Genomic DNA, 24631 nt, shown 5'->3' on the forward strand with positions numbered 1-24631 from the left:
AGGCAGTCTTCCATTCGTCACCCTCCTTGATGCGGATGAGATGAAAGGCATTTGGGAGATCGAATTTGCTTAAGATTAGAGCATGACACAGGGGTTCATATGAGGGATCGATGAGGGGCAAGGGATATTTTTTCTTAATATTGATGAAATCGATGCAAGGGCGGAGGGAGGAGTCCTTCTTTTTGAAAAAGAAGAACCCCGCGCCTAATGGAGAGGAGGAGGGGCGAATGGGACCAGCCTGCTGTGAATCTTGAATGTAGATTTCCAAAGCCTCTCTTTCTGGGCATGACAGGTTGTACAAACAACTTGAGGGAAGGGGAGCTCCAGGGAGGAGCAGTCATAAGGACGGTGAGGAGCTAGGGAGAGCGCCAAGTCCTTACTGAAGACAGAGCCAAATCATAATATTCCGGGGGAACCGAGGACAGATCTGGAGGGACTGGAGGGGGAGCTGAATGAGAGGAGGCAGGGAAAGCTGAACGGAGACAAAGGGAGTGACACTGAAGGCTCCGCCCTGTGATGGTGGAAGTTTGCCAATCTATTTCGGGGTTATAAATTTTTAACCAAGATAACCCAAGAACCAAAGGGGTAAGAGGGCAAGGGATAACATAAAGCTGAATGGATTCTTGATGGTTGAGGGCAGTGACTGTCTTAGGAGTCTCCAGAACCTCCAGAGGGAAACCAGCTTTCTCCACCAGGGTTTTGTCAATGAAATTATCATCGGCTCCTGAGTCAATCAGCACATGAGATTGAAGGGATTGATTATCACACCGGATGCAGGCAGGCAGGAAGATCCGAGTAGGAGAGCTTGAGGCAGAGGTGGTTTGGCTCGCCAGTGTGCTCTCCATCAGTGATGAGCCTTGCCTTTTGGCGAAAAGGGGCAGGTTGCCATGTAATGGCTGGCTTGTCCACAGTAGATGAACGGTTGTCGGCGATGACGTTCCACGGGAGTAAGCCTGGTTCTGCCCACTTGCATGGCAGCAGGGACTGGGGAGGTGGCTGGGAAACGCAAGTAGGAGCTAACGGAGGGTGCGCAGCTGGAGATGGGGCTGATAATATTATGCAATATATCGTATAAACTACCTACTCATTTACTTCACTTAGTATTTTTATGGTCACAGTGTGGAGGAGTAATAGTAATGACCTTGTAATGTATTCGTACTAATAATGTATGATTACGATTCAGGTGGTAGAGTGTCCAGCAGTAGCTATGATGGACTTTGAATACAAAAGCTTCATAACAGAAATCTCTTTGCTAACACATAACAGCAAATGAAATCCATCTCAAGGACACTTAGTCTTTTCACTTCCCTCTTAGCAGATAATGAAAGAGGAAGCAGCAAGAAGGAATGGAATGAAATTGGCAGGAATTGCTTTGTTTTGGGAGTGAATAGTAAAGGGTAAAATGCCATTTTGCTCTCTACTTTGCCTTTATTATTCCATTTGTGATTTTAGCACGGACTATTGATTTTGTCTTCCAATATTAGTGCTCTTCTCTTTGTGTCTTCTTTAAACGTCCCATAAAAGTTCTATGCGTGACACTCAGAGCAATCTACTGTATCTGCATAATTGCAGCTCTTAAACAGATTTGTCACGTGCTTGTCAGGATTTAAACCTCACAAGTCTGCATTTGTAGTCCATTGTCTCTCTTTTGTGTCTTCTAATATTGTCTTTGGATGATTGGCTCCTGGGGGTCACACAGAACAATAATTTTGTGACAGTGACAGACGCTCATGACACTGCTTTGCCTCTCACTGGATGGTAGTGTTAGGGTCCATTCTACTAAATATGTAAAAGAGACATCAATATGTTTGCTAATCAAATTGTGGGAACACAGTGTCATTGTTCCATTTCTGGGAATCCCTACAAATTCCATCCATATTGAATGCTTCTACACCTCACCGTTTGTCTCTGACTCAAAAATTTAGTGCCATTGCAGACTTTCATAAAGAACACTGGGGTGATGTCTGATTCATTAGATACCTGCAATTGACCTTTTCTAAAACTATCTTTTACCAACCTTAAGTATTTAGTTGTCTAGCTCTAACCTTTCCTTAACTATATTTTTTTTTTGCCATAACCACAACATTTTCCTTAACCTTAAGAAAAAGTCAGACACATCATATATTTGTCTAACCTTTGATATACCATGGCTGCCAGGTATAGGTGTTAAGCAAGCTGCCACCCTTCGAGGCTGAAAAATGAAGCCAATGTGTTAAGTACCAATAACTGCAGTTCCTCTAATGGCCACTTGAGGCTGGCTCTAAAACAGAGTCAATCCCCATAGACTGCCATGTTAAAATAATTGTGATGTAATTTTAACATTCCTAACAACTGTACAGAGGTGATCTTTTATAAGTCTCCAGTTTACAATTTGTTAAGACCCCAAATTACACATACTTAGAGTGGGGCTACTTTGAGTGACGGGCTGTCTGTCTGTCTCCTCACCTGGGAGTCTGGGAGTCAAATCCACCGCTTTCCTCGTCAGTGCCACCATCTCGTGCTCCAAAAAAAACAAAACGGCGACAGCTGAAATGCCAAATTCATGGCTACAAAATGGCATTCAACAAACCAATGAGTGATGTCTCCGTAACTATGTTCATTTTTAATACGGTCTATGGTAAGAAATGGTCAGAAAATGTGCTTAAAGCTTAAATGTATGGTTTTGAAAAAACGTCCATTGTTGAGTTTCTTGTGGCACTGGGGTTCAAATGTAATGCTCTCACAAGTGTGTAGTCTACATTCCAAAGAGAGGAGACTGTATTGAAGTCGCCTATATCTCAAACTGCTCCAAACGACCACTGCACAAAGGCATCTACAGCTTAACCCACTTTTACGTCATCCTTTCTGATGGCTTATATATACATAAAGTGGTGTCAGATAATGAGCAAACAGCAAAAGAGAAAATGTTCTAGAGATTGGTGCCGAGCTCTGCATTTCAGTCATCGCCATCTTTTTTTATTGGTAGCCAGAAATGAGCATATCTGGACAAGAGGGTGGAGCTGTTGAGAAGCGAAGGCTGGGTGTGACTATCTGACAGACTATAGTGACACCTTGCAAACAGTCACTCAAGCAATCCTTCCCTTAAATATGCATGACTTTGTGCCTTAATAAAATATCAACAGGTGAGTAATATAAAAATTAAATTCCCCGTACAGCTGCCATGAATGTTAAAATTATGTATAGAGACCAAAACATTTTTTTTTTGTAACTGGCTATAAACATGTTTATTGCAGCTGCTGGGCATTTAACGCGAGAGTGTATGAGGGATTACAGATGCAAAAGTACGCATGCACATCCAGTCCAAACTTTGAGAAGATGCTAAACCAAACATGAGTGGAAAGTAAAAAGGCAAAAAAATGGTTTGCCCTCTGCAGGGCTCCAGTTGTCACTTATTTAATGCACTGCTCTACGTCAGACTCAGTCTGATAAAGAGCTGTTTTGCTCGAAATGTCACTTTGGTGCATTAAATAAGTGATAACTGAAGCCTTGCAGTGTATGAGGGATTGACTCCATTTTGGAGCCAGCCTCAAGTGGCCATTAGAGGAGCTGCAGTTTTTGGCACTTCCGCATTGCTTCATTTTTCAGCTGCAGATGTTGCTACTTGGTGTGGACACCATGCTGAGCTTTCTGTCCCCAAGTGCTTTTCAGCCATATGTTCGTAGGTTTCTCAATTTGGAAGAAGTAGTCCTGCCCTGTCACATTTCTGCACATCTACAACACCAGGGTTTTTTGGAGAGAACTCACCAAAGTAGCCAAATAGTGGTAAAAGACACTTTTTACACAGTACAAGACACTAAATCAGACTGGAGAGGACACATTCTGTACAGCAACTACCAGATTGCACATGACATTAATTACACAATATAATACATTCAGTAGCACAGAACAAGATAATTACACAGGCTGGGAATCTGTGTTAGAGTGAAAATGATCCAACTCTCCTGGGCTGTGTTGCATGATCCTTCTGTTGATTTCTCTTCTCATTGTCTCTGAGCAGATCATCAGTGCCAAGGTCAGCTGAATGGTGTGAAAATAAAGTCTCACATTACATTCTCACCTTCCATCCCATCCGAACAGCTCATGCTGAAATGCTCTGACTCACTAATAAATACTCCAGGGCTTACAGCATTGTGCTTGTTAGTATTATTATACTGATTACATGTTTTGCAGCGATGCCTACGAATACAGCTCAGTTTATCCACAACCACAACAGCAACAATGAGTAACATCATTTGTGCTACCCACAAAGCCAACATTCACCTAACCTTAAACACATTTATAGGCCATGCTGTTTGTGTTTGGTTAAATATTTCATGAGTGATGTAAAAATAGTGATTGGAAGCTTTTCCATCACTTTATATTTCTCTTTTAAATAATTTTGGATTAATCTGACTGTGTCCTGTGGAACCTGTTTCTAGTTATGCCACCACATTCGGAGATCTCAGCAAATACTTTAATTACAACAATATTAACCAAATCAATGGTCCAAGCAGCCAAAATAAAACCCAGCTCCTTTAATGGGAATCTGCAACATATTGCCATGCATAACTGAGGTATGAGGCTTTCCTGTTTTGTTTGGTTCATATACTTGCAAGTACACATATGAGTCCCTGTGAAATTTGGGAAAAAAAGGTGCTTTGAAGGCTTCCCTCTGCATGCTGCTTGGATTCATTAAAAAGCATTTTTATGGCTGATACAAATAACAATATTTGAGCGTTCAGCTTCATGATGATCAATAGAAGAACACTCTAAAGGCACACATCAAATATATATATATCTATTTTTTTCTGTAGTCTATGGAGGTGCAACTGATTACTCTTGCCAGTTTAAAAAATTATTTTGAGGCAGGTTTTTATGTGTTGCTTTCCATCTTACCCTAAAGGGATCCCGAGGTGTTCCCAGGCCAGATGAGATATGAAATCCTTCCAGCGTGTTTTGGGTTTTCCCGGGGAACTCCTAACAGTTGGATGCACCAGGAAAACCTCTAACAGGAGGTGTTCAGACCACTAAATCGAAAGCCTTCCAGCTCAGCTCCCTTGTTACCACGACAGTCCACCTAGCCATGTCACGCTCCATTTCACCCTTACGTGTGAACAAGACTTGGAGATACTCAAACTTCTTTGTATGGCGCAGTAATTCACTTCTAACCCAGAGGGGACAATCCACTGTTCAGTGGCAGAGAACCATGGCCTCAGATTTGGAGGTGCTGACTCTCATTTCGATCGCCTCACACTTGGCTGCAAACCGCCTCAATGCATGCGGGAGGTCAAGGCGTGATGAAGCCAACAGAACCACGTCATCTGCAAAGAGCCCAGAGGCAATCCTGAGGTTCGCAAAGTGGACATTGTCCTCCCTCAGCTGCACATTGAGATCCTGTCCACGAATACCGGAAACAGAATTGGCAACAAGGGAAAACCCTGATGGAGGTCAACACCCACTTGAAACATGTATGACTTTATGCTGAGTATGCAGACATAGAAATATCTATATCAAAAATATTTTAAAAAAAACTGAACTGGACTTTATTATATTTCGAGATTTTGGAAAGTTTAACTTTCCCCATTTACATATATTGGGGGGAAAGCTTATTTATAAACTGTAAAACTATATTCTATTTGTTTTTTTAACTGAGGCCATTATTATGAAATGTAATGTCATCAGTCTTGTTTTATGTTGTTATTGGACTTCAATTTTATTTCATTCTAGACTTTTTTTTCCTCTGTTGTCCCCAATGGCCCTTTTATTTTATATAATATAACAGTTGGTTATGACCACATTCCATGAGTGCCGATATAGAGTATAAGAGCACTGGGACTTTTAACTTTATACTGTATGTATCACTCTGCTTTACAGGTGTTCTGAACCTTTAATTATGTTAACTTGGTAACTTTGTGGTAGCTTTGATAGCTCTATAAAAACTGACAGTCATGTTAATTTTCTTTCATGTGAGTCTGTGAGCTGTGTGAACCAAGAATAATAATTTTCAGGTGAAAATAATGAATACTCTTGGATTACGTCTGTGAGTGTTTCCTTATGGGAGAATATTTGTCTCCTTATTGTGTTCAAAAACTTCATCCCATGTTATTATTTTGCCAGTATCACAGACATCAGCATGTGTCATATGGAGATCTAGAGCAAATTACTTTGTGTGATTTCCATTCAATAGATAAATCGATGCCCATTTATCACACAATATACAGTAGAAGCTGTAAACAGCAAAGCATGTGGTGCAGAAAGAGTAAAATCCAAACATCCTTTCCCCATTTCCCCAAAAGGCACAAGAGTCCCGGTCATCTGTTTTTATGGAGGGACTCAATGACACAGAAGGCAATAAAGCCGAGAGAAGCTCTTCAATCTAAAAGTAGTGCAGATGGAGAGGAGCCAGTGGGTGGCTGAGGAGGAAGGGACACTGAGGCCATGTGAAGGCGAAGAAGAGGAGGAACATTAAGAAATTGGATGAATTAATGATGAATCTGCAGGAAGGCGGCCAAGAGCTGAGAGCGCGCGTGCATGTGTGAGAAACACATACTCGCACACACACACAAAGAGGTGAACACTGTGGGAGAGGGGGAGACGCATACACAATGAAAGGACCAGAAATAGCTAGTGTGAAGCAGATTGTGTATGTGAGAGAGGCTGAGATGGGCTTAGAGCCAGCCATGTCACAGCAGCACAGGCACATCTGTATCAATACCAGGTTAGGGTGGATGATAGAAACAGAGAGCTTTGTGAGCATTTATCAAACTAGACAATATTTATTCCAAGGTTGAAGCTATGGCAAAACAGCTAAGCCAACATAAAAAGTAACCAAATCAATTTTATATCTACAATTTGTGCTTTGGCAGTATGCTTGTATTGTGTCAGCGAATCTGAAAAGGCTCAAGGCATTTGTGAGCTGTTGATTTTTGTTCACCATAGCGCCACTTTTAGTTCAGGGCTACAGCTCCATTTTCGTTCCCCTCTGAAAAAAAGTCCTCATGCAGAAACAGCCAGTGAGAGCGGAAGCTGAGGGGAATGAAAAAGAGAAGTGCTGCTGCAGCTGTTTGGCAGTTCTTCAGCTCAGATGACATCAGAAAACCATCTGAATTGGACTTAACCATGTGAAAACCCTGTAAAAAACCTTTAAATGAGGGAAATGTAAAACACACTCTTATCATCAGTTTCATTATTATTGGAAACTATACAGACCTTCAGTAGTATGGTATAACAGTACTGTCTTTTGGTATATGAGCTATATAACAGCCAGTATGTTAAAATGCACAGATAAGTGGAGCTACGGTTATAGCTCAGTTAGGCCATTTAATTGGACTGCTGTGCTTGTCTCAGTATACACACACCTGGGGAGATTTTGCGTTTTTGCAGCAGCCAAGTTTGTTAGCAGCCCCTCCACAATGAGAACATTTGAAAAACACTCATGTTTTTCACTCACTCAATTCAATTCAATGTTATTATTTGTCCTAGATGGTAATTTGTGCTGCAGCAAGTGTCAAACCATAGTAAAAACACATAAAGCACTAAAAATATGACAGAAACAAAGAGCAGGTGACAGTAATCTGAACACAGGGTGACGCATTTCCTAATGATGTAAACCATCTCCAATGAAGTATACAGCATCATCAGGCCAGTGCTGCAATATAGCTCACAAGTACAATATGTACTGTTACTGTCATCCTATTATCATCATCCTCAACACCATCAGTAGTACAAGTACAATATATACTGTTACTGTGATCCCATCTTCATCATCATCATCATCATCATCATCATCCTCAACCCCATCGGTACAACATGTACAATACTGTGTTCATGTTCATTACTGTGATCCCATCATCATTATTGTCCTCAACACCATCAGTACAAGTACAATATGTACTGTTACTGTGATCCCATCATCATTATTGTCCTCAACACCATCAGTACTAGTACAATATGTACTGTTACTGTGATCCCATCATCATCTTCATCCTCAACACCATCAGTACAAGTACAATATGTACTGTTACTGTGATCCCATCATCATTATTGTCCTCAACACCATCAGTACTAGTACAATATGTACTGTTACTGTGATCCCATCATCATTATTGTCCTCAACACCATCAGTACAAGTACAATATGTACTGTTACTGTGATCCCATCATTATCATCGTCCTCAACACCATCAGTACTACAAGTACAATATGTACTGTTACTGTGATCCCATCATCATCATCGTCCTCAACACCATCAGTACAACATGTACAATATGTACTGTTACTGTGATTCCATCATCATCATTGTCCTCAACACCATCAGTACAAGTACAATATGTACTGTTACTGTGATCCCATCATCATCTTCATCCTCAACACCATCAGTACAAGTACAATATATCCTGGTGATCCCATCATCATCATCATCATCATCATCATCATCATCATCATCATCATCATCCTCAACCCCATCGGTACAACATGTACAATGTACTGTTACTGTGATCCCATCATCATTATTGTCCTCAACACCATCAGTACTAGTACAATATGTACTGTTACTGTCATCCTATTATCATAATCCTCAACACCATCAGTACTACAAGTACAATATGTACTGTTACTGTGATCCCATCATCATTATTGTCCTCAACACCATCAGTACAAGTACAATATATCCTGGTGATCCCATCATCATCATCATCATCATCATCATCATCATCATCCTCAACCCCATCGGTACAACATGTACAATGTACTGTTACTGTGATCCCATCATCATTATTGTCCTCAACACCATCAGTACAAGTACAATATGTACTGTTACTGTGATCCCATCATCATTATTGTCCTCAACACCATCAGTACTAGTACAATATGTACTGTTACTGTGATCCCATCATCATTATTGTCCTCAACACCATCAGTACAAGTACAATATGTACTGTTACTGTGATCCCATCATCATCATCATCATCCTCAACACCATCAGTACTAGTACAATATGTACTGTTACTGTGATCCCATCATTATCATCGTCCTCAACACCATCAGTACTAGTACAATATGTACTGTTACTGTGATCCCATCATCATCATCGTCCTCAACACCATCAGTACAACATGTACAATATATAGTGTTACTGTGATCCCATCATCATTATTGTCCTCAACACCATCAGTACTAGTACAATATATAGTGTTACCGCGATCCCATCAGCACCTTGAAATGTTATCTCATCGACAAAATCTGCCCACAGGCATACAGACAGACAGATATATTAACAGCTGGCAAAATGTTCAAAACAGCTTCTGTGGTAGTTTCAGTGTCACCTGGATCATATTTAGCCATGATGACACACACTGAGGCCAGTGTCGTGGTTGGTTAAAACATGTACAGCATCTGCATTTAACATGAAGAGTCCTATATGTGGAGACTCTCTGGTAATGTAACAAATATTGTCTATGGAGCCGGATGAGGGTCAGTGCAGCCTAACAAGAAATAACTTAACAATTCCCAAAAGGCTGAACTACTATTTCAGTTGACAAATGGTTTATTTATAGCTGCTATAATGCCTTTACTAATGTAGCTTAATAATTATGTATTTAGTTTTTTATATTTGTCAGCAAAGTAATGAAAATGCTGTGTCTGCCAGGTGGCTCTTCTCTCCCAACTGTGTCCAAGTGACCAGAATAAAAAGACTTTTATGTGTTTAGAGAACTTGCAAATTGCAACGGTGCCAGCACAAATTTTCAGCCTGCCAGAGAGAGTGTGTGCATGGAAAGTGAATGACTAACCGTGTCTCTCCAATGTTATGGTCAAGGTGCCTTTACAGACGCTGCAGCATACTGTAGTAGAGGATGTGGTTGTACTGGAACCAGCATGACAGTGAAGGTTGGTATTCAGCTGAAAAAGAGCAGAGCAGTCCACCTGCACATTTGAAGTGAAAAAAACACACAGTGAATCAAATCTCCTTTGTGATATAAAAAAAATAACATAAATAAAGCCGAGTGTGCTCTTATACAGAAATGTGTGTGTGTGTGTGTGTGTGTGTGTGTGTGTGTGTGTGTGTGTGTGTGTGTGTGTAAGCAGACACTGACATGATGTTGTGTGACAGATCGAGGCCACTGTGAAGCGATCATCAAAGTGTGGCTCCAGTTATTGATCCTGGGATTAACAGTGGAGCTGCACAGATAACAAAAACACACGAGACTGTGTGTACATGTATGCACTCAAAGACCAGCTCACACACACACGAAGGCACACATGCAACCTCTCCCACGCTGTATGTTCATGTATGATATGATAATCTGTAAAGTATAAACATGGTGGTCTCCTTTCCAACAATGTGTGCTGCATCCAGGTCACAGAGCCTGCCAGATTTTACAGAGGGCACAAAACATCCTCAGGCAACAACACTGCACTGTTGATGTGGTAAGAGTTACGAGAGCGAAGAAGTCACAGCAGGTGATAGACCTTATTCACACCTCCAACCTGCTCAGCATGCCAAAAACAAGGAGACACAGAGAAACAAAAATGTAGTTGCTGCAAGGTCATAATTTTATCATTAGTATGCTGTGAACATGTGTGCCAGGCAACAAAGAACAAAATTACAAATAGAAAAGTGAATCAATCAGCTTGTCTATCTGCTATTGCTCTGTGCAGCCTCAGTATCATCGTCATCAAGCTGTTGAACACAGCTTACTCTAGCTCCTATTGTTAAAATAGAGTTGACGTTGAAGCTCTGGAAGGGTTCAAAGTGTCTGTTTATGCACAAAGTCAATGCAAAGATGCTAATAAACACCAATTCATGGCAGGCGGCATAATGGACGCGTTTGATGCGACCAACGTGAAAACGAAAAATTTGCATCTTCACATCCATCACACAAGTTCAAATTTTTCAATTTAAGCAAGAGTTTTGCGCGACACTGTGTTGTGATAGCTAATTAGTGTTGAGATCTAGTTGAGATTCTCCTGATGTTACTGAGATTCAGAAATGACGGACAAACTATGTCGCTGTTTGTGGACACACAGAGTTACTCAGTGCCAGGGCCATGGACTGTATATATAGATGGACGAGATGACAACTCCACTAAAGTGAAGCTTTTCAATCTCAGTGGGCCCCTGGTGTCTGACTGCAGTACAGGTCATTAAGCCCGCCCCTCCATGTCAGTGAATGGGACATAGACCAAACTAAAAACTCACAACCCTGTTTGTTCAACTGATCATTTTTATAAGTTCAATTTTTTTTCGGTCATGATTGACAGCTGTGTCAGCTAATTAATGCACTCATGTTCCACGGTGCTGCTCACGGCAGCCCCACCATGGAAAAAAATTTTTTATTGCATTCAGTGTGAACATGACATAAAAGCCAAAAGCTGTTGAAAAGTCAGTTGTTTTGGCTTCATATCATCTTAAAGCTGTTGAATCCATCTTACTTTAGTTAGCATTTAATGAACATTTAACATACAATTTTCTTGAATTTACACACGGCTCTTACACAGAAAATACCATCCTGGTTGCTAAAAGAAAGTGTTGGCTTTTTATGCAACAAACGTCATCACAGCATTTCCAGTGGGAACAGTGCCATGAAAAGCGGGTGTTTTCTTACAGAAATGTCAGTGTGTTTCTTGCAGGGTTAGTGGCACAAATAGCAGTTGTTTTTTAGTTTTTAACATTTTGTCAGACAGGTGCTCAAGTTAAAAAAAAGAGAAAAAAAAAGGCAATCCCCTACACCAGTCCTTTTTGGTAATTCAATCTTTATTTTTTTCTCCACTCCACTCCTCTCCATTTCTTCCTCTGTTCCCCTCATTCTAATTTGCCCTCCTCCTCTCCACATTTTCTTCTCCTCCCCTTTCCTTTTGAATTAAGTCACGTACTAATTCTTGTAATTATCCTCTAAATGAGCTTTAAATATATTAAAGAGTCCCAGAGAACAGACACGTACAGTGGCTGCAGCTCGCTCAGCACTAAACTGCATGTCAGATTTGTTTAAATGAATTAGCAGGGCCGCTGGGAGACCTAAACATTATTTCAAGTTGTGCTCTGATTTAGGAAGAGATATGGGAGTGGGCAAGCATTTCGGTCAGGTTTGGAAATTAATTTTTTTGTCCACCTGCCACTGTGGTGGACTCCAAAATCTACCAGCCACTCAATAGAGTACCATTGTTTTTGTGGCTGGACAAGGTATTCTGTGCTACTCCTAGCTGCTGCACCGGCCTCCCTCTGTGTTTATGGATAGGGACTGTTTGTCATTTATGAGGGGGAAGAGGTGCTGCAAAGCAGGTCAGGCATTTTAAGAAAATGTAAGCACTGAGAAGGGTCTTGTTTTTAGATTTTGGCTTAGGTGAGGGACAAACAACTTAAAAAGTATTTTGAATTTATTTTAAATAAAAAAGTCACACCCCAGCCACCCCCTTCCTCTGATAAATTAAGTGCAGTCCCACAACACCAGCACAGAAGCTAAGCGATGCATTGCTGTGGACGGGGCCGCAGCAAAACACATTTTAGCCACGTGAAAAAATTAATATCAGTTGAAGTGTATTTGAATATTTGCTTCTCCTTAAAATTCAAATTTTTGGCCGATAAAAAGAACCGATAATAATAAGCATACATTGCTTTGATTTTGCCCGTTTTAGCCCATGGTTTCGCTCCGCCAGTATTACACACACTGCATTATTCTGCGCCTGCTAGATCAGTCCACAACATGTCATGGTAGTCAACAGCAGGGTTTCCCCCATTGTTTCTTTTTCTTTTTAACTCTTTCCCCGCCATTGACAAGATTTTCCATCGATCTGTGTTTTCACTGTAGTGTAGGGGACACTGTTACAGATGTTGTGAACTAAAGCAACATTTCCACGTCCAAAAGCAAACGAACAAGAAGATCTAAGGTTCCAGGGTGACAGGAGGAGAGGACTACTAACGTGCTGACTTTATCACTATTTAGCGGCTATTCGGACCCTCTAAGAAACATGTTTTAAAAAAACGCAACAGGCTAAACATTTAGTGACTTATTTAGATCATCAGGGAACAAGATGGAAATATACTGTCTATTATTACCATGCACGCTGCCCACAGTAACCGCTGAACACTGATGTAGGCGGCCGCCGTCTCCCCCCTCCTTCCTTCTGCTCCGTGTGAGTGTGACGGTGACAGGACGAGAGGACACGCTTGACGCACTGTGAATTCAGGTGTAGTGAGTTTCTAGCTCGGTTATGTTGAAAGAATAAACTGATATTTGATGTTTGATTCCTTCCAACTCCCAACAAGCAGAACAACATGTAAATATGCAAAGATCACAACAAAGGAAAAAAAAGATGTCATCAGATAGAAAATAGTTAAAATTACAAATTCTGAGGCAAAAGCCCAGAATGACACCCAGAAATGATACATAATAATGCGGGATCAAAGATGTCAGTTTGAAGGGGTTTCAATGGTGAATGTAACAATTTTGTTTACACAGTGTATTTTAGACTTATTGTAGGAGCTGGGCTAGAAATTACAAATTAAACAAAAATGCAAAATCTTGCCAAAACGTATGCCATATGCATGAACAGCTAAAATGATCAAAAAATGAAGAATGCAGAGCACGTTAAATGTGCCAAACAGTCTCTAAGGGTTAATGTACTCTCCATAAAAAAGCTCAAGACGAATAAAACAGAGCTTCGACTGATAATACGTCTGATCATCCTTCCCGTCGTCTTGCCACTATGCTTCGAGTCTCTCACTCCAATTTGACTTCCTCCCTTTGTGTCCCCATTGGGATCTTAATTACAGACACACTAGTGAAGGTGTTGATGGAACAATACCCAGTGTAGCTCACTTCATTTCATCTTTGTCCCTGTGGAGACCAGGAACAGAACCAGTTATTTACAAAACATTATCTTGCCACTATTGTCCAGAGTACAATTGTTTGTACTGACATGTACAACCCTTAAACTATGATAGGACGCAGAGAGAACAGATCCATAGCTTTCACTTTACGCTTACTCTGGATCAGGACAAAACAAAGTTAGCTACTTTTCATACAGAGAGTGAAGTCTCACTGTTGTGTCATTGTCCTAAAATCCTTCATGCTTTTCATTTTAAATCAATTGACCCTTTTCGGCCTCTCCAATAGCTCTACAAGACTTGTCCACATCCATTAAATTTTTGGAACACAAAACTTATGTTCCGATACTCTCAGGATTGATTTGTATTTGAGGTCAAAGTAGAACAATAAAAGCTGCTGTAATAGTCTCAGTTGCTTGTTGACATTGAATCATCAGTGTGATTGTTCAGACAGAGTGTTTTATTCATTCAAGTAAGTGTTTGAATTGTGGTGGCATGTCAGCTTTAGGAGTCAGTAGTGTGCATCTCTTCATTCACTCCAATCCTTTCCTTTTAATCTGTTACTCTTAATCAAATTAGTGTTGTAGTTTTCAAAATTTAAAGCTGCATCTAGGGCTGGGCGATAAACAGATGACGTTATCAATTGCAAAATAACTTTTCCTTGATTGAAATATGAAACATAGTCGATAGAATGCATTCAAGCCATGTTTTGACAGACAACAGCCAATGTTAAGAACAGCGCTGCCGCAAACCAAATGCAGCAAACAGCTTTGTCTCTAGAATACAGCTGAGTGTTTGACAACCGCGTCCTATGTGCTTCCACAGTGTTTCATTATCGCAGATCAAACAGCTGATGGTCCGACAGCAGCACAGTGAGACAGACAAACAGAGCGCAGCTTCTCCTCACAGCACCAAAGTGTCTAAAACAACCAAATTTTCAAAGGTGGAAAGTGACTTCTTTAGACTTCTACAGACTACTTTGTGTTTCAGGTCTAATCAGACCTTGAATGGACTCATTTAGAAACACCAGGACGCATCACTCTGTGTCTCATCCAGCCGCTTGCGCTGAGCTCTAGTTATTATTACCAGGGGCAGATTTAATGTTTTGGGGGCCTGGGGCCACAGGCACATTACTTTATTTTCACCCTTTCTCTAACTGGGAATGTTGGCTGGCTGTTGGCAGCTATAGGAGAAGTAGGCCTACTCATTTTTTTTTAATTCCAGAGTAATATGATTAATAGCACAGAAGATGAAGTCAGAGTGCTGCAGTCTGGAGAGGTTAGCCTTTTATCAGCACAATGTGCTTAAATTTACCTGAAGTTTGTTTAAGATGGAACTTTTAATTTTTATATTATGCTATTAAGTTTAATAAATTATAATGAATAATATGTTTATTACACTCCACACAACATGGTCAAATGAAACTGTGTCAGTGAACTATGAGGGTGACAAACAAACCACAAAAAAAAGAAGCAAAAAGCAAATAATTGTTCATTAATCATAATCGAAGTAAAATGCTCAGTTCATCATGATATTGATTTTAGTTATGAGGTTCGGACCTTTGTTGGGAGAAAATTTTAGTAACTGGACCTTTTGAATTTTAGTTGAATAGGTCCGCAAATTGGTGATGCCTGTTCTACAGAATATTTGTCATGTTCAGTGTCTGACAGAAAATAAATATTTAAACCAAAATTAATTTTATGATATATTCATATCTCACTTAGGAGTAAAAGTGAACCTTTAAGCTTGACAGAAATAGTGATTTGATGTATATCATGATATATATCGATATTGACTGATATGAAAAAAATCAAAAGACTTTTTTCCATATCGCCCAGCCCTAGCTGCATCATTCATACTTTGGCCACTAGGGGGTCAAAAATATCTTGTAGTGTATTCTATTGATTATAGGTTGAAAAGGATTCGCAAGGAGGAGGAGCGAGGGGCGGTTCTGACTGAAAAGCTGGGGACACTATTGGCAGACAGCCTGTCACTCAAGCAGCCATGCCCTTGAATAAACGTACAGCTGTTTATGGTCAACTATAGAGCAAAGTATAATGGTGAAATAACGCCAAACATAAAAGCTGAAACAGCTCCTTTGTACATATTTATTTTATAATGTTTTTTTAATGTTCTATTCTAGCCTCTTTTTTATTCTTGACTGTTGTGGTGCTTTGCTTTTGATCTTATTTCCCCTTAATATTTTGTATGTTTATTGTATGCATCAAACAATAAGGTTAATTCCTTGTAAATGAAAGCGTACTTGGTAATAAACCTTATTTGACTGTGATTTTGATAATAACTAGTGCTGAGTCTGTTAGCTCGATGCTAAAACATAATGGGAATTCCTATTAACACACTAGCATGAAATAGCATTTCCATCGACATAGTATTATCTTAAGAAATGATCCATTTTACTTCACATGCTTGGCACAAAATGACGTGTGCTCTTGGCATATGTTTTCTATGGTCTATGGAAACAAATAGCTAGCTGCTGAATAACTTTATATAGTTAGTATGTTGTTATGATTCCTGTTTTTTCCTGTCCTGTCCTACTCATGTGATGTATAGTGAAACTGACTCCCATCTTGCGGGAATCCTACGGGAATTATATGGCCCACAGGATTCCCAGCAAAATGTCTGGCTAGCAGCACCATCCTCTCACATTACTAATAGTGATGTGATTCATTGTTAACCTAATAAATATTAATATATTGATTAGCAGAGCTTTAAAAGGAAGCTCAATACACATTTTCATAAGAGTGGTTGACATTACAGCAGACTCTACTCTGCAGCACATTTGCTCTGCTTCGGAGAAATACCTGCTGAATTAAAACTGTATCGTGATGGGTACCATCAGTACAAGATGCCAGCTACCAACACTATGCAGTACAGAGTCATAGAAGAATTGAGGCTTTCTCAGTTCATCGGCTGCTGCCAACATGGTCTCCTTCTTTATCTCTGTCACTGTCTTCCACAGTCTGCTGCTGTGTCCTTATGCAACTCTGCCAATGTCGGTTATAAATAGAACATAGCCTCGAGTGCTCACAGCTCACACCTCAAACACATACACTCATGCACGCACATGAAAATACTGCTTCAGAATAGATTGTGTGCTTGTGTCTTCATATTCAGCTATTGTTATTTAGTTGAACTGGATCCATGTTGTGGCACTTTTTAATATTTGATAATAAATGATTTGAAAGACAATGCAGTATTAACAACCTGATTGAACTGGTCGGCTGTAGACCTGTGAACTGAACGATAAAACACATTTCTCGGTCACTGTACAATGACAGCAGTGATCAAATGTGTCTTGTAAGGCTGCAGTTAATGACGCAGTATAAAAAGGAGAAAAAAAATTGGGGCATCTCAGTTCGCTGAGCTCCACTGAACTTTGCTTTGACTCTTAACTTAGCTTGAACTTTAATATAACCAGACTTCTCTTTTAATCATCTCTCTGTATTTTTTTTCTCTGGAAATCTGTCTGTTGCAGACTTGCCATCCTTTCTTCTCTGCCCGCCTTTATCTCTGCTTGCCGGCAATCCTCTATATGTCTGTCTGTCTCCTCAACTCGTCTCTCTGCTGGATACTGAGCACTTCTGAAGACTCTTACCCTCTCTCTCAAGGGAGGGAGAACCAGAGAGGAGCTGAGGGTGAGGAGGAGGGAGGGGGCCCGAGAAGCAGGATTGAAGTTTGTTCCATATACTGTCAGGATTTAAACTGAACACTTACTTTTGTAGGTTTACTATTTCACTGTTGTTTAATTTCACTAGACAGGTTTTCATTACAGATGTGTGCCATATTTTCTATATGTTGATAAAACGCAATTGCAAGATGACTGTGCGTGATCACATTCCAAGTAGCATGGTGATGGATGTTCAAAACATTAGCAGGTTTATTTCTATTGCAGCCACCACATAAGCTGTCATTATTTCCAATCGAAGGCCATGTAGGCGTGTTATAGAGCGATTATGGAAAGGCAAGCCCCTTAGCTCCTTAGGGAGCGGCCACGTATGAGGGATTTCTGGGAGGTGATAGTCCACGATTTCACAGAGGAATTGTGGATTCAAAACTTACGGATGTGTATTCATATTCATAATTTCAATTTGCGTAATTTAGGGGTAAATGGCATAGTGAAACCAGGATGGTGCTGGTGATTTTAAAGGTCCACTGTGTAGGATTTAGTTTTCGTTTAGTTTCTTTATTTGTATATTCCGATATAAAGGAAAAAAAATAACAGAAAAAAGATTTTAAAAAGTTTACATTTGCAGGTGAGGTAGAAACCCACAATGGGCTTTTCTAGGAACATCCCCTAAAGAAAAGAATAAAATGTATAAAGAGTTAAAAATACAACACGATGCAAACAAATTTGGTCAATGTTCAAAGATTTATATACTTGTGAAGGCATCTGAACTCATTACTCAAGTATTGTCCTCTACATGTACGATATATTGGTAGATAAAGTGTTTTTTGTTTGTCTAGTGGGATAACAGTTAACCTGTAGATAAAAAAAAACATATTAAAATTTTCTGGTTAAGTCTGTTTTCATATAAAGCACTTATTAAAATAAAAATATTTGGATAATGTTAATGTCAAAAATGGTCAATACATTATAATTCAAGAAAAGAGAAGTTGCAGAACACATTGTGGAGCAAGATGCTATTCAAATAAAATGTTTTTGCAGGAGAAGAATTTTATAAATATATGTGGGTAAATGCTTGCCTTGAAAATATTACAGTAATTAAAGGTGGATAAATTATGCTGAAATATAATTTTAAAAATCAAGATGGATGTAATAAATCTTATTTTTTTCTGATAAATCCTTGACATTTTCTAGCCTTGTTGCAAACAAAACCAGTATGAACTTTTCCTGTTTCATTGATTAAGATTCCGCGAAACCTTGTAGATCAAATTTTAGAAATAGGGGAATATTTGGCAGAAATTGAATATAATTTAATAAGTCTGTTTTCTTTAGTGTATAATTACCTGAAAATAAGAACCGATGTGTTTTTGTTTCCTTAGATTGAGCCAATTATATCCACATAGTGAGCAGCTGCTTGTACAGCTCAGAATGGATAAAACCATCACTGGCTCTAGATAGGATTCACATTTTCGGCCACTCTTGTTAGAAGTTGTCTGTCTGAATGGAAGCACATGGGCACAGCAAAGCCAGACTGTGATGAAACATATTCATCTGCGTGGAGATTTAATGTGAGCCCTGATGATGTGAATATGAGCTCCATTTAACTGCAGCAGAGCTTCAGACTCATTTCTCCTCTGGTTTCCATCCTTGTTTTCATCTTGTAGGAAATACATCATCAGAGCGTGAGGCAGTTTAAGAAAAAAAATAAAATCTATTTCACATGCTCAATAATTCCACTCATTTCTCTCTGTTTTAGAATCACAGACACACACTCACACACAGCTCTGGGATTGTTAGCAGTGAATTGATGTTCCAGTTCTATTTAAAGCTCCTGCCGCAGTGAGAGACAGATAACTTCCTTCATTAATGATAACCTAAAATATTCAACAGGAGGCAGGCAGAGAGCCAGAAGGAGGTCGAAGGAGAGAGGAGAGGAGATGAGCGAGTATTAGAGAGCCTTTCTGGTACATCTGGGGTTAAACTGTTAAGGCATCTGTAGTGGGTTTTAAAAATCAAGTCGTGCTGTAAAGCACCCAATCACTGTTCCAGTCATAGGGTCAAGTGAAGTCTAAAAGTGTTTAAAGTTACAGTTACTGTGCAGGATTGTAGGTGACTGTTTATAAACACGCTCGCCAGCAAAAGTGAAAGTAACAGGCCAAACCTAGACTCAGTCTCAGCATTTGGCCTGGCTGTATCTGCGGTTTTTCAGCTCTGTCTCTTGGATGCCTGCTGCTTATCTTGAAGTCCTCTCTGAAAGTGATATTTAGTCCTACCCACCACATGAGACAGACACAGAAAGCCATTATATAGTGACTGGTGGGAAAAAAATAGCAAAAAAAGAAGATACTAGAATTTCTGACTTGATACCAACATTCAGAAAAATACTTGATATGCTATACCCGTTTTGATACCATGGGGGGTAATTATTAATAAATAAATAAATAAATAAATAAGAGTCATAAAGAATATGTTTAATAACCTACTGGACCGCACAGTATTAAGGTGGCAACTGCTGCACTTAACTTCAGTCATGACACTACTGTTGGCACTAATGTCAGAGGGACAACACACAAAAAAGAAATATAGGACGAAATTACCATGGCCTTCACGTGGGTAAGATAAAGTTGATTCTGATCCATCTCAGCAATTTTGTCTATTTTGTTGTTGAGAAGCAGCTGGCTAGGGAGCTGGCAAAGCTGGGTCTTCACAGTCTATGAGTGATATTACATGTGTTAAGCAAGAAGACCTCCTTGATTACTATCCACTAATGGGGTATGAACTGAATGCCACACCAGTTATAATATGTTATCACTCCCTCCCAGATAAATACTGAAATGTCAGTGCTGGGGGAGTGCATAAGACAAGCAGTGTTGGCGGTATTACCCAGCCTACCAGAGCACAATGTACAGTCCCTTCTGAACAAGTTGGCAAGTATTGGCATGGAGTCCATATCTGACCTGCAATACATTAAAGAGTAGGATCTCCCAGCCAACATCACACCTATCCAATGCCAGGGACTTCTCAGTGCCTGGAAAATTGAAAAATCTGTATATTTAGTTTGATATACAGTGCCTTGCGAAAGTATTCGGCCCCCTTGAACCTTTCAACCTTTCACCACATTTCAGGCTTCAAACATAAAGAAATAAAATTTTAATTTTTTGTCAAGAATCAACAACAAGTGGGACACAATCGTGAAGTGGAACGAAATTTATTGGATAATTTAAACTTTTTTAACAAATAAAAAACTGAAAAGTGGGGCGTGCAATATTATTCGGCCCCTTTACTTTCAATGCAGCAAACTCACTCCAGAAGTTCAGTGAGGATCTCTGAATGATCCAATGTTGTCCTAAATGACTGATGATGATAAATAGAATCCACCTGTGTGTAATCAAGTCTCCGTATAAATGCACCTGCTCTGTGATAGTCTCAGGGTTCTGTTTAAAGCGCAGAGAGCATCATGAAGACCAAGGAACACACCAGGCAGGTCCGAGATACTGTTGTGGAGGAGTTTAAAGTCGATTTGGATACAAAAGATTTCCCAAGCTTTAAACATCTCAAGGAGCACTGTGCAAGCAATCATATTGAAATGGAAGGAGTATCAGACCACTGCAAATCTACCAAGACCCGGCCGTCCCTCCAAACTTTCATCTCAAACAAGGAGAAAACTGATCAGAGATGCAGCCAAGAGGCCCATGATCACTCTGGATGAACTGCAGAGATCTACAGCTGAGGTAGGAGAGTCTGTCCATTGGACAACAATCAGTCGTACACTGCACAAATCTGGCCTTTATGGAAGAGTGGCAAGAAGAAAGCCATTTCTCAAAGATATCCATAAAAAGTCTTGTTTAAAGTTTGCCACAAGCCACCTGGGAGACACACCAAACATGTGGAAGAAGGTGCTCTGGTCAGATGAAACCAAAATCGAACTTTTTGGCCACAATGCAAAACGATATGTTTGGCGTAAAAGCAATACAGCTCATCACCCTGAACACACCATCCCCACTGTCAAACATGGTGGTGGCAGCATCATGGTTTGGGCCTGCTTTTCTTCAGCAGGGACAGGGAAGATGGTTAAAATTGACGGGAAGATGGATGGAGCCAAATACAGGACCATTCTGGAAGAAAACCTGTTGGAGTCTGCACAAGACCTGAGACTGGGACGGAGATTTATCTTCCAACAGGACAATGATCCAAAACATAAAGCCAAATCTACAATGGAATGGTTCACAAATAAACGTATCCAGGTGTTAGAATGGCCAAGTCAAAGTCCAGACCTGAATCCAATCGAGAATCTGTGGAAAGAGCTGAAGACTGCTGTTCACAAACGCTCTCCATCCAACCTCACTGAGCTCGAGCTGTTTTGCAAGGAAGAATGGGCAAGAATTTCAGTCTCTCGATGTGCAAAACTGATAGAAACATACCCCAAGCGACTTGCAGCTGTAATTGGAGCAAAAGGTGGCGCTACAAAGTATTAACGCAAGGGGGCCAAATAATATTGCACGCCCCACTTTTCAGTTTTTTATTTGTTATAAAAGTTTAAATTACTCAATAAATTTCATTCCACTTCACAATTGTGTCCCACTTGTTGTTGTTTCTTGACAAAAAATTTAAATTTGATATCTTTATGTTTGAAGCCTGAAATGTGGCGAAAGGTTGCAAGGTTCAAGGGGGCCGAATACTTTCGCAAGGCACTGTACAATGTATGTAATGTATATAATATTTTCTCATGTATAGTTCATGTTTGAATTTGTTTTTTGTAGGTTGAGGGGTGCTTTTTTTGTTTTCTGGCAGACCAAACAGCATGTTTGACACTGACCCCTGTGGACCCTCCAACATATTCTTGAGTACCACTACAGAGGATCCCTCATCTTCTGAATCCTCCACCAGCATTTCAAGGCATACCTACTCATTGAATATCCCTTATTTATCATGTTATTTTCTATCACAATAGATTTCCACCTTCATTACCTGGGCTTACCAACTCTCAGGATGAACCTGCTACCCATGCATACTGGAGTCCAATTCAGTACTTTTCCCAGTACATTGACAACAAAGGCAACATTTACAAATGAAAGAGAGATACAGTTCAGAGGAGTGTCATTGAATACTACTCTACAAGAATTGAAGATCTTATTTGGCTTATCAATCTGCATGGCCTACCTTGGCTATCCCCGAATTAAAATGTTTTGAGCTCAAAAAACAAAAGTGGCAGTTATAAGCAGCAAAATGCCAAGGGATAGGTTCTTCAGGCTGAGAAGCTCACTCAAGATTGTCGATGACCTGGCTGTAACAGAAGAAACAAAGAAGGCCGACATTCTCTGGAAAGTCCGACCACTACTTCACCGTGTGAAACAAGGCTGTCTAAGTCTACCAAGATCAGAGATGGTCTGCAGTGATGAGCAAATCATCCCTTTCACAGGCCCAAGCAAACCCAATCCTACTGGCCTAAAGGTCTTTGTACTTGCTTCTCCAACTGGTCTGATGCTGTACTTTGAAGTGTACCAAAGAAAGAATACATTTATGGGCCAAAGACTGAACGTTGGAGCAGCAGCAGTCCTACGTATGGTTGAATCTGTTCCCACAGGAAGACACCTGTTCTTTGACCGATACTTCACGACAATCAATCTCATGGATGCATTGCTAGCAAAAGCCGTGCCGACAGCTAATGAATAGAGTGGTGAAGGGATGACTAATTTTTGTAGGCCAACCAGGAAGTAAACATTGCACTGGTTTGGGTTTTTGACGAGGAAACCTTATTTTGAATGGGATTTTCAGTTATCACCAAAAATAAGCTCTGTGACGAACACAAGTTTATGAGACTTACACATTTTGATCAGTGTAATAATTTTAACAGACTTTTGTGTAAATTGAAGCGTAAATTAAATCACCAGGAGCAAAAAGATATTGTTAGACTATACACGAACTACATTGCGGGCGCACTTATTAAACATCACCACTACAAACACTGTAAAAACACATTGAAACACAAAAGAAAAATATTATAAACAGAGAAATGTACAAGTTCGAGTGCGAGTCTGTAAAGCTGTAAAGGTGGACGAGTGGATTTAATGAGTTTCTGTGTCCAGTGTGAACGTCCCCGACAAGCACTGTAGTCCCATTTAGCCACTTGTTAGCAACCACCTTTTTAAGACGAGTAAAACCTTAAGTTAAAAAATCTGGTTTAAACGGATGTATTTTATGTTGCAGAACAAAACGTCTAAATATCTGTAGCTTGTGTAAACCACAGACCTTATTTAGGGCATTTTACCGAAAACCCATTCAAAAAGCCCATAGACTTTTGGACGAGGGAACCGGGAGTGCTAAAAAGCTAGCAGACTTCCGCGTTGTAGGACTCATTACTTCACCACTCTATTCAGCTGCTAGTGAGGGGAGGGGCTTTGAGCCCGCAGCAGGGCTGTGTAGTAGTTGTGCATCAATGAGGAGGCACTGTTGTTATCGATACTGTTGCAAATGAGTATCACATCCTTCACATCGCATTTTAGTATCGATTAGTATCTGAGTATTGATTTTTTTGACAGCTCTATGTCCTACCCCTCTACTTCTGGTGCCCTTGCTTGGACCACACCCATCTTCAAACTCAGCCATTTTTGGTATCAATGTACCTGAAAGTTTTGTGACTGCATTTTGCACAGATGCAACACTATTATGCTGATAAAATATGTCCACAGACAGACAGAAAAAAAGAAATATAAACGCCTGGAAAAATATTCAAGACAGTACCTGTTGCAGTTTCTAACACAATAAGCATGCCAAGCAGCACCTTTCACTGTGAACCACACACGCAAAGAGTAAACAATGCCTGCCATTGCGATGTTGTCACAACTTGTAATGAGAGGAAATATTTATTTTTGCCAGGTGACCACTAGCACAACGCTAAATCACTGACAATATTGTAAATAAGCAATTGTTTGCTTTCAGGTTTCTCGTAGCAACTTACGAAGTGATACATCAAAACAACTGTGTTGACATCTTGTTTCAATGCCCCCAAGTGGCCAAAAAGAGTAACTGCAGGTTTAGTCTTTTATGACAGCTGAGCTTTGGAAGTTACTGATCTATCCATTTTTATTTGCAACATCAAAGTTTTGAGTAGAACAGAAAAAACTCAAGAGTCCCAAGTGGAAAAAGCCAAAGAACATTCATAGCTGTGTGACAATACCCAATA

General features: G+C 40.0%; 1 long non-coding RNA gene across 1 annotated transcript in view; it reads right to left on the reverse strand.

Moving 5' to 3' along the window:
* Positions 1-3768: 3768 nt before the first annotated feature.
* LOC148189496 (uncharacterized) overlaps positions 3769-24631 on the reverse strand; it is a 55051-nt gene continuing 34188 nt past the window's right edge. The window contains exons 3-5 of the long non-coding RNA XR_015776568.1: positions 10073-10157; positions 9770-9902; positions 3769-4017 (exon numbers count right to left, since the gene is read on the reverse strand). This is a non-coding gene — a long non-coding RNA (uncharacterized LOC148189496). The remainder of the gene's footprint in view (positions 4018-9769; positions 9903-10072; positions 10158-24631) is intronic.

This window comes from Plectropomus leopardus, chromosome 5, assembly GCF_026936395.1.
Source record: "Plectropomus leopardus strain MGB_pleo_1.0 chromosome 5, ASM2693639v1, whole genome shotgun sequence".
Taxonomy (NCBI): Eukaryota; Metazoa; Chordata; class Actinopteri; order Perciformes; family Serranidae; genus Plectropomus; species Plectropomus leopardus.